Here is a 15,044-nt window from a genome sequence, read left to right on the forward strand (position 1 = left end):
CTAGGTAACTGTGTCAACAGTTCATTGTTTTTCCAAGTTAAGTAACTTCCTACCTAGATGAGGAGTTAGATTTAGCCTGGGTTACTCTGGCCTCTGCTGAGACCTGGCATCAGAATGTCAGACAGGAGAGGGGGGGTTGCAGAGGTGCAAGATACCCAGAGTTCAGCACTGCTCCTAAAGTGGCTGCATTGGCTTGGGTCAGTGCGTCCCCTCCGGAAATCTCTGACAGTGAGACCCTGACAGCGACTTAAAGCTGCCATCCCACAGTAGGTGCCAATAATTTGTATCTTAAGGTCAAACCCTCTTGGGGCACACTGCCTTCATTGGCAAGGTGCATCGAGCAGGCCTGAATTTTGTCCATAGCTTCGATAGCCAAAATCCCTAAGAAGACTACAACAGTTACTCCAGGACTATTAAATATGGTGTTTGAAATGTTAAGCCTGAACAAAGAATTAAACCAGAGTGCTATTGTACTGTAAAAGAACTAGAGGGTAGCATTGTATAGTATAGTCGAAGCAATCATAACCAGGATACTTCTCAACCTCTGTTTACATACCTGCCAAGCTTCAGAAGGAAAATCATTATGAATCATTGATTTCCATGACAACCTAATGAAAAACAAACAAGAGATACAATAAAGAAGTATGTTTGAAAGTATCTAATGTGTAGTGCGAATTATAGAACCAAGGCATTCTTGGCTTGAATGAAAGCTACCATCCTGTTATCGCTCCGGAGTTTATATTGAGGAATGCTGAGGGGAAATACATCTACAGCTTTGACAAAAGAATTATCTCTGATAAGTGACTTGAGTGAGGCTTGTTGTGGTTTGAAATGCTAAACTATTTCTCTTTGGGAGTCTTCCAGGCTCCCAAATGTATTTAGCTCCCCGTGCACCATTCAGATGGTGTCTCCAGGGGGTGATCCTAGCGCAATTCATTTTATTTCTACCATCTGCTTTCCCTTCATCCCTAGAAGAGTAGCTGTTCTCACTGGAATGGAAGGTGGACTTTCAATAGTGTCCAGTGCATTCTGGGACAGACACCCCATCTTGTTTATCTTTTTAAAGTAGCAAAGCACCAAAATGTTGCAGGGCGCTAGAGACTCCCACACTTCCTCAGAGCAGGTGTATCGATACCCTGACTGACCCATAAGATGAAAACATCTGAGTAGACTGGGTGGAGAGAAGATTGGGACACGTCAATTTAACGCATGGTGAGATAAAACAAAACACAAGAATTTAACTGCAGAATTTAGTTTCTATGTGCTGCCTACTTATAGACAGTATAAAGCTTTATGCGACCAGACTGTTACCAGGTTCTGTTAAGGATGGAGTTTCATAGGGCAAAACTTATTTTGGGATGGATACATTACAAGCCAGAATATTCAAATGGAGATACCTACAATCCTGTAGCTTGGGAGTGTTCAGATCCACAGTTCTGATTTATACCATTATGAATATAGGATCCATGTGTAAACTCTGAATCTGGATCTGAGTTCAGATTTCTGAACTCAAGCTTTCCCACCAAAGATTTTAGATCTTAGTTTTGGTTTGAGTCCATATCCAGTGTGGAAACTTGCCATGGACAACCCGAGTCTCAAATGGATAACGATAAAAGCTTCATAATCTACCCTTCTAATGTACTGTGGTTGACAGCAGAAGCAAACCAACTGGTTAAAAATCACAATGTCATATCAATAACCTATAGCAGAACTAAAACAGCTCAAAATATTAAACCATTATTATTTAATCTTTCTTTTCCCCTTAGAAATGAAGGCATTCAAAGTTAAGATTAAGGAACAAATGAACCTTGTTCAACCCACCACATTTCCCCCCCCCCAAACTGAATTGTCCCACATCATTATGCCAGGTTTGGAAATGTTATTTATTCCAGTAGCTAACATGCAATGCGAGTCCATGATAAATTTAGGGGAACCCATACATTGCTACTTTGTATGTACTTGTACTTTGTATGTCCAGCTCTGATACAAAATGTTAAAATAATGAACTGCTCACTGCTCTTCTAAAGTTCTCCTGCAAAGTATACACAGGAAATAAGATCTGTGATTCAGGAAGCAAGACATATGTTAATTCTCATACAATGGAGAAATCAATATTAAAATCTGGACTGCACTGCTTCTGAAGCTCTGTTCTAGAGATAGCAAAATATTGACTTACCAATCTCAGCCTGGAGCACAAACCTCAAAGACCATTTGAACTTTAATACACATATAATGCAGTTGCAGCTTACACTGACTAGCTCAGAATTTATAAAAGCTTTGCCATACGGTGACCTTGATTTGAACTTTGGGAGAATATTCAATTAAGTTGGAAGCTCCTTGGGGCCAGACCTTGTCTTATCTTCTGTCTGTGAAGTGTCATGAGCACTTATGGCATTGTATAAATAACAATAATATCAGAAGTAGAGATGAGCTCAACTGCAAGATGTTAGTACCACAAAAAACAAAGAAACTGTTAAGAGGTGTCAGCAGATCAGACAGTTTGAACAACTCACCTTCTAACTCCTGCTGTGTTCCCATCTACTCTCCTTCCTGTGGAAACTACAGTCCCCACTGTCCCAAAAGTACACCTTCCTTTTTACCACCCTCACCCCACCACCCACATATTTTACCTAAAAGTGACATGACTGAATTGACTGATTTTGTTGTGCACATTTCTGGAAATTCTGCTGTTTAGAACTAATGCTTACAGTGAGAGATGCAACAACATGACAGTTCTTAAATATCATCGTCATCATGGTCCCATTATGCCTCTGGCATTTAGGGCAGTGAAGCAGCTCCTCCACTCCTGTCTGTTTCTGGCAAGTCTTTCAGTGGTTCCCCAGCTGTGCCCCAGGTTTTTCAACTCGGCTTCCACAGCTCTTTGCCATGTTGTTTTCAGGCAGCTCATTTTCGCTTGCCTTCAGGTGTCTATCTTATTACTACTCTGGTGATGGAATCAGTTTTCATCCGAAGCACATGGCCAGTCCATCTCCAATGCCTCCTGACAATGATGGTGCTTGTATCTTCTTGGCTGCACTGTGTCAATACATCTTGGTTTGAGATTGTTCTGGGCCAAAAGATACGGAGGAGTTTTCTGAGGCAGGTTGTATGGAATGAAGACAGTTTGGACATGTCACACTTTCTCATTCCCCAGCATTCTGCATCAAAAACTACTGTTGAAAGTACGCAGTTCTGATAAATCTTGAGTTTGGTTTTTGTTTTGTATGTTGATGATTTCCACAGCATATTTAAGATCCTGAAGGTGTTCCTGGCTTTACTGATTTTGTTCCAGATGTCCTGGCTTGTTCCACCATCCTGGATGATGGCGTTGCCCCAGTATGTGAATGTTTCTATATTGGTGAGAACATAATCCTCTATCTGTACTGCTGATGGTGAGGTAATATTACAGAATATCCATCTTATTGTGGTTGATTTTCAGTCCAATTTGCTGGCTGAATGCATTGCGTCAAGTTGTTTTTTCTTGTATTTAGTGTTGGGTATGTGATAGGAGAGCGACAGCATCTGCAAAGTCCAGGTCTTCAAGGGACGAGAAGAGCGTCCATTTAATGCCTCTTGGCATGTCTTCTGTTGTACACAGTCAATGGCAATGTTGAAGAGGATTGCAGACATGACACACCCCTGATGTACTTCTGTTTTGACTTCAAAAACGGAGTTTATGGTGATCAACACTGCATATAAAGTTGAAATACAAGCTTTTGGATTATGTTGATTATATGGAGAGGGATTCCATATCCCGCAGAATGTGCCATAGGCTGGTCCTGTGAATGCTATCGAAAACCTTCTCAACGTCTATGAAATTTATGTAGAGTTGCCATTGCCATTCTAAGCATTGTTCTATTATGTTTCGTACAGGGAAGATCTGGTCTGTACATCCACACCCTTTCCGAAAACCAGCTTGCTCTTTTCTGAGAATGCTATCGACTGCCTTTGATATATGCTGGGCTATGATCTTACACAATACTTTGCTTGTGTAAGTGTGATACCACACCAGTTATTACAATCACTGAGAGTTCCTTTCTTTGGTATCTTCACTATAACCCCATTGGTTCACTCATCTGGCACTTCTTCCTCTTCCCAGACTGATGTAAATAGAGGGGCCAGGATAGATGCTGCTAATTTAGGATTTACCTTGAACAATTCTGCTTTCAAGTTATTCTTGCCAGGAGCTTTCCCATTTTTTAAGGATCTAATGGCTTAAATGATCTCTTCCTTAGTTGGGGTATCTGTGTTCATATCAAGATCTTCTTTTGCCTCTTGGGAGTCTGCTTCCTCTTTAGGCGGCTCCCTGTTCAGCAATTCTTTGAAATGCTCTTTCCAGTGCATTTCTTGTTCTTTTTTGGTTGTTAGTCGGTGGTCTTGTTTGTCCCTGATGAGAGTGTTTGCTGGTGTCTGTGGTTTACCACTGACAAGCCATATCATTTTGTAGACAGTTCCTTGTTCACTACGAGCAGCTACATCCTCTGCTTGTGTTGCCAGATTATCAATATGATGTCATTTGTCTGCTCTCACAAGGCATTTGACCTCCCGGTGTGCCTTGCTATATTGCTTGCGGTATTTGTCCTTTAGCTTCTGGGATTTTGTCTCTAAAACTTTTTTCTTCAGGACTTGTCTGGTTTCTATGGCCTTCCATGTGCTGGGTGTAATCCACTCCTTCCTGCTCTTCTGCCTGTAGGCTAGACAGGCTTCACTGCTGTTTATAAATTGCTGTTACTTTGTCCCACTTCTTGTTGATCTCCTCTTCATCAAGGTCTGCAAGTGCTTGAAACCTATTCTTTAATTGCAGAATGAAGGCTCTCTTTATATCAGGGGACTTTAGCTTGTCAATGTCATAATGTGTATGTGCCTTGTTTGGTGGACCCACACTTCTCAGTTTTAGCTTGATGATGGCTGTCACAAGGTGGTGACTGCTGCTAACATCTGCACCCCTTTTCACTTTCACATCTGTCAGTGAGCGTCGCCACTTCCCATTGATCATGATATGGTCAATCTGGTTCTTATCTCTGCCATTTGGAGAACACCATGTCAGCTTGTGAATTTCACGATGTTGAAGTAGCACTGAAACAGAATGATATTATTATGTTTCCCTTTCAGTTTGGCTCTCATAAGTCTGCTGCTGATGGACTTCCATTAAAGCAGGGAATGCTTCACTCCCTTCTTCAAAAGGATGGCAACACCCTTATGGTGTAGTTCATCATCCCATCCAGAAAACAGCAAAGTTTCTCCCAAGGCTGTTGTTTATCTTCCATCTGCTCTCGCTGACACCCAGTATGTGTAAGCTGTAGTGTTTCATCTCTGCTGTAACCTGAGCTAGCTTCCCTGTTTTGTACATTGTCCGTACATTTGAAAAACCAAGTTTAGTTTTTGAGCATTTCAGTCTTCATGCCAGGGGCTTCTTTTCGGCTTTCACCACTGGCAGTCACACGGGTCATTGACTCCGATAGGCCATCACACGCAGTAATGGTCAATTTCTCCATTGCTGTTTCCGTAACATAGTTTGGTTTTTACGGGACAGGGTTGTTAGCCCTGTGCCTAACCCCCAACCTGGAGGACCAGGGTGTCTGTTTTGTCTTGCCCCTCCCTCACAGACCAATCCAGCATAGCTGAACCTACCAGGAGCAAAAAAAACCTGCCAACCCAGTCTGAGGATCATTAAAGCATGCAAGCTATCCTGCCATGACAAGACACGGACACCAGAGGACAGGTTCTTAAATGTGTCCAAGAATAAATCAGTCTTGAAGGGTTGCTTTGGGAAGCTGTGAAGGTTGGATTATAAAATGGAGCTGGGGAATAATTTTGTAGCTAATAATGCAGTCAAAAAATTCATTTTGCCCCGCTTCTTGCAGGCGGAATGGCTGCAAGCAAATCATGACTTGAGCAAATTAATTTGTTATTTAATTTTAGTCAAATCATTTTAGCAGGTTTTAATACTCCATAGTTTGATCATAAACAGTTTACTCTACTTGCAACTTAAATTATAAATTTATCAGTTAAGGGTCATTGGTCATATAAATCCCAAAGGATTATTTCTCTTCTCTGATTGGATGAGAATAATTCAGGAAGAGGTAGCTGGTAAAGGAAAAGATTTAAAAATCCCTGGTTTATGAACCACACCTATCAAAATCAGACCTCTATAGATTACATTGGCTGGGTGTGGAGCTTAAAATCAATATTCTTTTGTCAGCTATTGTACAGAAAGAAACTCTACTGATATAATTATCTATATAGTGGTATAACTACATGTACACTTTGGTGGGGGGGTTGTACTACTTCAACTATATCTGTTTCTAAACTCATACATTTAAAGCAACAAAAAGTGTGTGTGGGCAGGTCTACAGACACAAAAGGCTAAATTCATTCTGGTATAACCCTAATGACATCACTGAAATTACCCCACAGATGAATTTGTCCCAAAGAATTTGCACATGCACAATAGTGCTTGGGATGGCCCAGTCTGACCCTGCCTGGCTCATGTCCTCTAACGAGATATCTTGAGAACTCTTCCCCTTGTTTTGTGAAGCAGTCTCCTATCCCAACTAGGATATGCAATTTGCAGAGTGAATACTCAGATGTGTACCCATAATAATCTGTTTCTGACTTTGGATTTGTAAAAAACTCAATAACTCAAATATTAGCAGAAAACAAACACAAAAAGAGCACAAGCAAGGGAAAGCTCGTGGAATTTTTTGAAGATTTATCCAACTCTAGTTATTTGGTTCCTTTATGATCACTCATCTCTAACTGTAGATGCTGGACATGAATGCAAACAAAACAGATTTTACCAATAGCAATAAAATTCTTCTGTACTGGAGACTTTTATGCCTCACTCCCAAAGTTCTCACCCCCATAGACACTGAGACTCTCCACTTGTTATGCCTACACAGCATTAAAACTTTAACTTCCCTCCACAGAAATTTTCCTCACTCTCCCATGCACATTATCTGCCTCCGGACCTGCCCCTAGACCCTCCCACTGCTGTCACATTAAGGTGGTTCCTGCTTCTCTCTGCTCCAACCCCCCAGTTCCATTACTGATCCCTTCCCTCAACATCTCACTGCCCTAACTCCTGCTTCTCAACCATGCAATCCTGACTGCCCCCAATCTGAGAGCTCCATGTCTGGAACAGGTGGAGTTCAGTAGAGTTCTCACTGTTTGTATCCTGACTGGTTTCTTGATTCCTTACAGTTCTGCATATACTGTACATTGGAACAGTTCTCAGAGAGACATTCATTGTGTACACATCCTCACAAGAGCTGGAAATGCATTGACACTGATCACAACAGATCTGGTAGTCATTAAAGAGATGATGCGACAAACTATGTCAACACCACTCCAAACTGCAAACTCATGCACCTCATACATGTCAGCTACTGCTACCTGGTAGAATAGGGATTACACTTGGCTAAATGATGACTAAGGGTATAAACACCCAGGAGAAAGTGAATGATTTAGCCTGAATGATTAGGGTATAACTAGGAGTACTGGGACTAAATCGAGATGGCAAATTTAGGTTTAATATTAATGAACAAGCCTTTTAGGGAAAAGGCAACTGCTCCCTAACTTGGGACTTTTAAACTAAACCAGATAAAAATCACTAGAAAATGTATTGTAAAGAACAATCCTGCATAGGCAGAGGAAAGGTTCTGCATGGCACCTGTTATTCATGAAAAGGCCCTAATAGCAGGTAGAGTGAGGGAAAAATCCAGGTACCCCATTCCAGTCCTACTGGCTCACTTCAAGCCCTGACTGAAAGACCAAGGAACTGATTAGATAATGAACTACAACTCGTGTTCTCATTTGAACCCACGTAATGTGGGTGCAAAGCAAGCACAATGTGCTACCATATTTAACACTCACTTTGCACTAGTGTAAATGAGTATATAAGGTGCAGAACAACCAATTTAGACACCAGATTCCCAGAGACTAATCTAAAATATATATCTCATGATTTTGGACAATATTTTCAAAAAAAACTTTACATATTACAAATACATGAAGTATGTTGACTCAGTGTCCAGCAGAAGAGTTAAATCAGTGAATCTTTTCACAAAATATAGCAATAAAAAAATTGAGCATTTGGAAGTAGCATGTGTAATGTTCACAAACAATTGGAAGAAAGCTGTACCTTTGTTTCTTAGAGCTGAAATTTGAATTTTCAAAAGATGATGCCAAATTATTCTTCAGATTTTTTCAAATTTATTCCTTGGACCCGACTTTCCTGTCACTTATACTAGCATAAATTAGTCGAGTTACTTACTCCACAGTCAAACTGGTGTAAGTGAAAGGAGAATCAGGTTCTTTGTTAGCAGATACAAAGGATATATAAAAGCTCATGTTGCTATTCAGCTACTGCTTCAGAGAAGGCTGCACAGTGAAGGTCAGAAATAGTTCTCTTCTGAAATGGATTTCAGAAATGAAATTTCACATGGTAGAAAATGAAAGAAAGATGCATTATGGTAAGCATACCACTTGTGGCCAAACCAAGCCCTCATTTGGAGCTTGACCATCTGTGGTAAGATTGTAGATTTGAAGCAAAGCACATTTTGGAACATGGAAAAAAGCCCATAAAACATCAATTAGACATTTTGGCCCACAATATATTTCCTTTAAATTAATTTTCAGAGAGTGGCATGTGTGGTTTTGACAGTAGGATTTTGCCCATATGGTTTAACATTTGGATATCTCAAAGAGCTTTGAAAATTTAAACTATTTGTTAATTCTTCAGCAATCTTGTCTCTTCTTCTGACTTGACCTTTATATTTGAGGATTGAGATATCTGAATTTCTAGTAGCTTGAAAAGATTCAAGACACCCTGAGCAAGCAATCCACATCTCTCTGCAGATACCGTATATATATTAACCTTATGTTTACATCATAACTGTGTGATATCACAGGTCTTTTTACTCACAAACTTTAGATAAACCATCTCTCTTTCTCTGTGTTTAGAACAGAGAGGAAACCCAAACTGGAACATCCATTGTGACCTTAACTCCTACATAGCACCCACCCCCAACTTTGGTTTTCAGATGAGAAATCACTGACAATATTTTGCTCAACCAAAATCTAGCCTGCTAAGCCCATATTTACTTTGTAATACTATATCCTATAGTATTAGTACATCAGCACACAATTTTAGCTGCAATACTATTTTCAAAAAAATGTGACATACTGGAGGCTAGGACTCTAGCTTTTTAAACTAAATCATTTCTCATCAAGCAGGAAATATTTAAGTTTAAACAAGACCTTATTCTTAAACTTCGGGATAAAATACTGCATTTCCTGGGTGCACATTTGGCCATTAAGCAAAGGATAATTGTTTGCTACTAGAAGTAAAATCTGAACTAGCTGTAGCAGAAATAGGTAACAGTCCTAAGGAAAATACTTAGTTTACTCATAAGCAACTCAAATTATAAACAAATATCTATCCATATGTTATGAAGATCAAAAAACCTGGCAAGGAATGAGAATTTCGATTCAATCTTCTAACATATTATAATAAATGGAAAAGTATATCTTAAAAATGATCACCACTACTGTGCCATGCTGCCCCCCCTTAAACAGACCTGTGTTCAGAGGTCCTGAAATTACCAGGAATTAGTTCACTGCAACTCTACTAATGTGACAGAAAGTGCACCGTTTCTTTTTTTCTGACGTTCTCTTTCCTTGGTAAGAGCAAAACCCCAGCAGACAGAGCAAGAACTGTAAAAAGAAAGAGATGTGTCTGAAGGCTCCACAGAAGGATTATTATAATATTGCTTTCTTGTTGCTATGTTGCAGTTAATAAGTGGCACAAACTTGAGACGGGAGAACTAATTAAATTCTCAGTGATAAAATTCAAATTCAGCCTTACTGTGGGAATAGGCCAAGGTATAATTGCTGTAATCTTTAAATGGCCTGTGAAAAGTGTGTTAAACCTATCCATTTTTATTTTATGTTTTTAGAAGTCAGAATTCTAAAGATTTAAACCAATAACATTCAATATTCAATTAAGAAACAGTTCTCTTTGATGGGTTGCATACTCTGCAAAGCAAACTGCTTCCATTTATAACTCTAGATGGCTTACTTTCAATAAAGACATATCAGCCCCCAGGAAGTTCACACTGCTGAACACTTTTTACTTGTTAACATTTAAAGGCTGCCAAGAACAAAAAACAACAGCGACAAGGTGGACAGAAAATATTAAAATGTAACATTTAAAATAACAAGGTGGCCAGAAATAATGTATTAACTCTGTAAGGTATAATAGTGGGGAAGGAGTATTTCCCAGCTAGGCAAATCTGAACTGCACTTGACACACTGTACTTCTGGGAAACATTATGCAGACATACTATTAAGATGTCTCCTGTCACAGCACAGGATGATTGATAAAAATGATTCAGGGTCCAGACAGCCAGAGTACAGTGCACAAAAAGGGGGGAGGGCAGGAACCCGTTTAGACTGACCTTTAACAGATAAATTGATGATGTCCTCATTAGCAGCCACCCTGCTGCTTGCCCCCAATAAAAGATAATGTCCTGCTGTTAACACTATTCCCATTTCTTTGATTTAACGCTACTATTACAGTGCAGATACTATTTAAATGGATTAAGGTTTAAATTAAGATAACATATTGTTGTGGTCTGCAGTGTTTATCCCCAAACCAAACAACATCCTTTCATTGCATGTGGTTGGTAAGAGGCAAGCTACTGTGGCATCCATCAGGTGAAATTAATGGTAACGTTTCTACAGTGTGGTGTCTACCCAATTCCCGCACTATTTACCATTTTTCAATAACATTTCATAAGAGGTGAATTTTGGGTGAATTTTTTAAATGTATCTTTAAAATGTTATCTTCTGCCTCAGGAAAAAATATTTTCTGGTAGACAGTGTTATTGTTGGAATGCCACACTTATAGTGCTCATAGTACCTTGTATAGTACTCATACTAGGGAGACTAACCTAATGAATCAGATTAACTTGCACATGTAACTAGAGAGTTACTTGATCTCATATTCCATTCCACTATTAGTATAAAACCTGACATTAGGAGCAACAGTTCTTTCTTTCTGCAATTTCAGTCTATGAACTGCTTCATCTGTGTTTTTGTTTGTTTATGAAGAATGATTTTTAACAAGGGAGTCTGAGAATTCAGGGTCTATCCTGAGATGTGCTTAACATTGAAAACTACTTCCTATGAGTCAATTTTTTACTTCCAGATAAAGGCTCTTTCTGCTGTAGAACAATGATATTTAGGGACCTAGCCCATTAATCATACTTATGTAGTTCTTTTAATTTACTTACGGGATGAACAATATCCTGGTTTCCATACCTACCTTTCTTTTGTTAAACTGTGGAAGTCTAAATGAACTGCTGTGATTGGCGTCACCCTCGTTTAATTCTCTGAATCCTGAGGAAGTGTAGAGAATAAGACAAAATAATCACAGAAAGAAAAGGAAAACTTGCATGGCAAAAGAATGTGATAGCCTTATATTCCTCCAATGTTGTATACTCTTTCCACATGTAAAAAACAAAACTCGTGCACAAACTGCTATGCATGGAGATATTTGAATAGGACATTTAAATCACATGCAAACACACATATATGCATATTTCTGAAAACTACTCTACTTGCTCAAAAGACTGGTTGCAGCTACTAATATAGTCACAAGAACTGTGACAAGTATGGTCTAAAACTCAGTCATCGCCAGAATGAATTTCCAGTCTGGAGAGAGAGAACCAGGAGTCAGTCCAGTTCAGATTTCTTTGCAAGATTATTTTCAGGTCAGTGAAATATTTAAGGAACATCAGTCGCAGAATGTGTGTGTCCAACAGAATGGGAAAGTTGGGTGCTTTCCTAACCTAGTAAGACCTACTGTTACGGAACCTCTGTGCATCATTACCTGGACTGCTGGGAGCAAGAAAGGAGAGATTTACTTGCATTGTCCCAAGACAGTCACAGGATGCATCCAATGAAGTGAGCTGTAGCTCACGAAAGCTTATGCTCAAATAAATTGGTTAGTCTCTAAGGTGCCACAAGTACTCCTTTTCTATTTGCGAATACAGACTAACACGGCTGCTACTCTGAAACAGGGTGAAAGTATCTTTGGTACTCTCTCCCTGCCTACTCTACCTGGAAGATAATTTACCAGGACTCTGCGACCACAGGATAGGGAGAGGAAATCCTCAGGTGGGAGGGAGAATAAGTTGTCAGCGGCTAAGGAGAGAGGAAGAGAAAGACTAAAAATCATTTCCCCCTCCCTCTTCTCATCTACTCTGTGTTCTACTCCTGTCCTTTCTCCTTCACCACCAGTCTCATCCCAAGCACACTAACCAGGATTTTATTCCAGTGATTCATTGTTTCATCCTAGATTTTTTCAGAAAATATATATTCTTTATTTTTAGTTTAAATTAATATCTATTACTATTCTTCTAGGGAGATGGGCAAACAGTGTAAGAAATGGCCTGAACAATCACCCTAAACTTTAATCTAATCCAAAATGAACCTCTTCAGTTTGAAAATTTTATGTTTTCTTCCCTATTATAATTCAGTAGAGCTATGTGAACAAACAACTTTTTGGTTTGCTGGTCAAATCGGGGGGAAATGGTTTGGGATCAATTGGAAACAGAAATTCTTCTGTTTTCTTGGCAAAACAAACAAAAATAATTTTGTCAAGATTTCAGGCATGTTCAACTGATATTTAAAATTAAAAACAAAGGAAATTTGGAAATGTCATTCACAAAACAGGGGCTGGTAGTATCCCTCTTATATGCTGGAGGCCTGTGGTTTGAGCACTCACCTAGGATGAAGGCAACCTGGGTTCAAACACCCACTCAGCCTGATGCAGAGCAAGAATTTGAACTTGGTTCACTCACACTGCAGGTGAGTGAACTCACTATTGGGCCATGGAGCATTCAGAGGTGGGTTTCTCCTGTTAAAGCATTGCCCTCTCCTCAAGTGTTTTGTTTTTTTTTTAAATGGCACTTAAGTCCCCTTACAAATCTAGCTTGAAAGAAAATTTTTGGCCGAACTATTTGGTGAATTCATGTCTAATTTGCCAATCGTTTTGGTCAACTTGAAACTGTACTTCCCCCTCCTCCCCAAGTAAATTGTTTGTCTGAAACATTTTGCTCATTTCAAAAATTTATTCTTAAGTGAGTCTTAACTTTCTGGTTCCAGAGGGGCAAATGCCACCATACCACAAGAATAGCTAATGTCTCTCAGCACCTTCAACCCAGCCAGAGGTCAGATCACCTGATATTTCATGACAAAGTTTCATATGAGTAGCAACCCCAAATTAAAAGCGTGGTTTCCCTTTCCCTCTAGTGGCTGACCCACACAGAGATAACAGCCTACTGCTGCTGCTAGGCGTGGAGTCATTTCTTTAGCTGAATTGGTAACAGTTTGTGTTTTGGTGCTCACATTTAAACTTTGCTGTCAATCTGAAGTGGAGACTGTTACACATGAATATTTCAGTTAGACTTTGGAGACATTTGGTTGTTTATCTAAACTTCACAAAATTCTGTACCCAAGTAAAGAATGCTTCATTGAGTGACCTAATTCTCATCTTTCATATAGTTTTATACATTAAGAGATCATGATTTCCATGACTAGAAACCAATCTCCACTGGGTCAAGACTGAATTTTTACACCTGTACTTTCTTTGTCATGCCATAGATACATTCATAATTGCAAAGACAAGTATTCGTACATTGTACTGAAGTTTCACAAAAAGAAAAAATTTCCTTCTGTGTCACTTTAAAAAAATCTATAATTATTTAGCAAAGCCATATAGTGTATTAAAAGAAAAATACTCACTCATTGCTGGTTCTATAATCTATTACTGGGTAAAATAATTTTATGAGCTAAAATGTATGTTTAATTATTCAGTGTCCACTGATGATTTCTTTCATACCATATTTAACAGTAGGAGGTTATTTTGTAATTTTATGAGCTTAGCAGGAGCAAGAAAACATTTTCTCCTTAGATTAATAATGTAATTACTACCTCTGTCATATCTTGCTGTAGTTACCCATGTTATTTTTTCTGTTAATCAAAAAAGCACAAGTGTTTTAAAGTTATATGTCTGTGGGAGTAACTCAAAGTTATGAAAAGAAGAATTATTTTTCAATATAAATGTCAAGCAATTTTGAATCCCAGGAAATTAAGACCTTAAGTAAATTACAGATTTGCAGTGTTGAACTAGTGCTCGGGGGTACATTGTTAAAGCTTCACTTGGGAATTTATTATTAAAATTGTGCACATAAATCCTTATGTACAGCTTTGAAAAATAACCACTCTGAATTAAACAGTTAATGTATTATTGTCACTATAATAAATATTAAATCTCAATATTGTATTACTTTGCTTGAAGAATTAAAGGTTAGCAGCAATGTTTTAAAAAACAAACTATTTCAGATTTTAAATTACAGAAATATATGAAAGATGGAATCCTGACTCTATTGAAATCTATGACAAAAGTCTCATTGACTTCAATAGAAATAGGATATCTCCCATAGAACAAAAAGCAACATATTCTGCCAGTTGTACTCACACTGTGTAGTACTTTATCCCTCCAGCAGTCCTGCTGTTGTAAGGCTGGGAGAATCTGCTATCACCTAAAGGGAAAAATCCCATAAATCCTTTAAAAACAGATTAAGGTGTAATTTTTTTAATTTGTCCTTGATATTTTAATTTTATTGAGATGGCTCTTGATAGCCTCTGGGCTGAGGACCAGACCAAAGCTTATGTGTCACATAAGTCCTTAAGCTTTCAAATAGGGCTTGAAGGGAACTTCCCCATAGGTATTGAGAGTTTTTGCTCCATTTATTTCCAGTTGCCACTTATGCATTAAAAGAGGAAGGCTCTTCCCCAATCCCCAAAGAAAGGTCTTTAATTCCTTCTAGGTTACCCCTGCTGGCACTAGTCTGCTAATGCAGGTACAGCACTTGAGTCTCTGTCCTGTTGAGTCCTTCACAGAAGGTGCTGTATGCAGTAGAGCGAGGGAGCTCTGCATAATATAACAGTACGCCAGGAAGGCAACGATGAAA

At 38.9% G+C, this 15,044-nt stretch overlaps 1 long non-coding RNA gene across 1 annotated transcript; it reads right to left on the reverse strand.

Moving 5' to 3' along the window:
* Positions 1 to 558: 558 nt before the first annotated feature.
* LOC122462172 lies at positions 559 to 14,591 on the reverse strand. Its single transcript, XR_006284574.1, has 3 exons — positions 14,549 to 14,591; positions 11,330 to 11,403; positions 559 to 608 (listed from the first exon to the last, which is right to left on the reverse strand). It is a non-coding gene; the product is annotated as an uncharacterized LOC122462172 (long non-coding RNA).
* Positions 14,592 to 15,044: the final 453 nt, after the last annotated feature.

This window comes from Chelonia mydas, chromosome 1 (genome assembly GCF_015237465.2).
Source record: "Chelonia mydas isolate rCheMyd1 chromosome 1, rCheMyd1.pri.v2, whole genome shotgun sequence".
Classification (NCBI taxonomy): Eukaryota; Metazoa; Chordata; order Testudines; family Cheloniidae; genus Chelonia; species Chelonia mydas.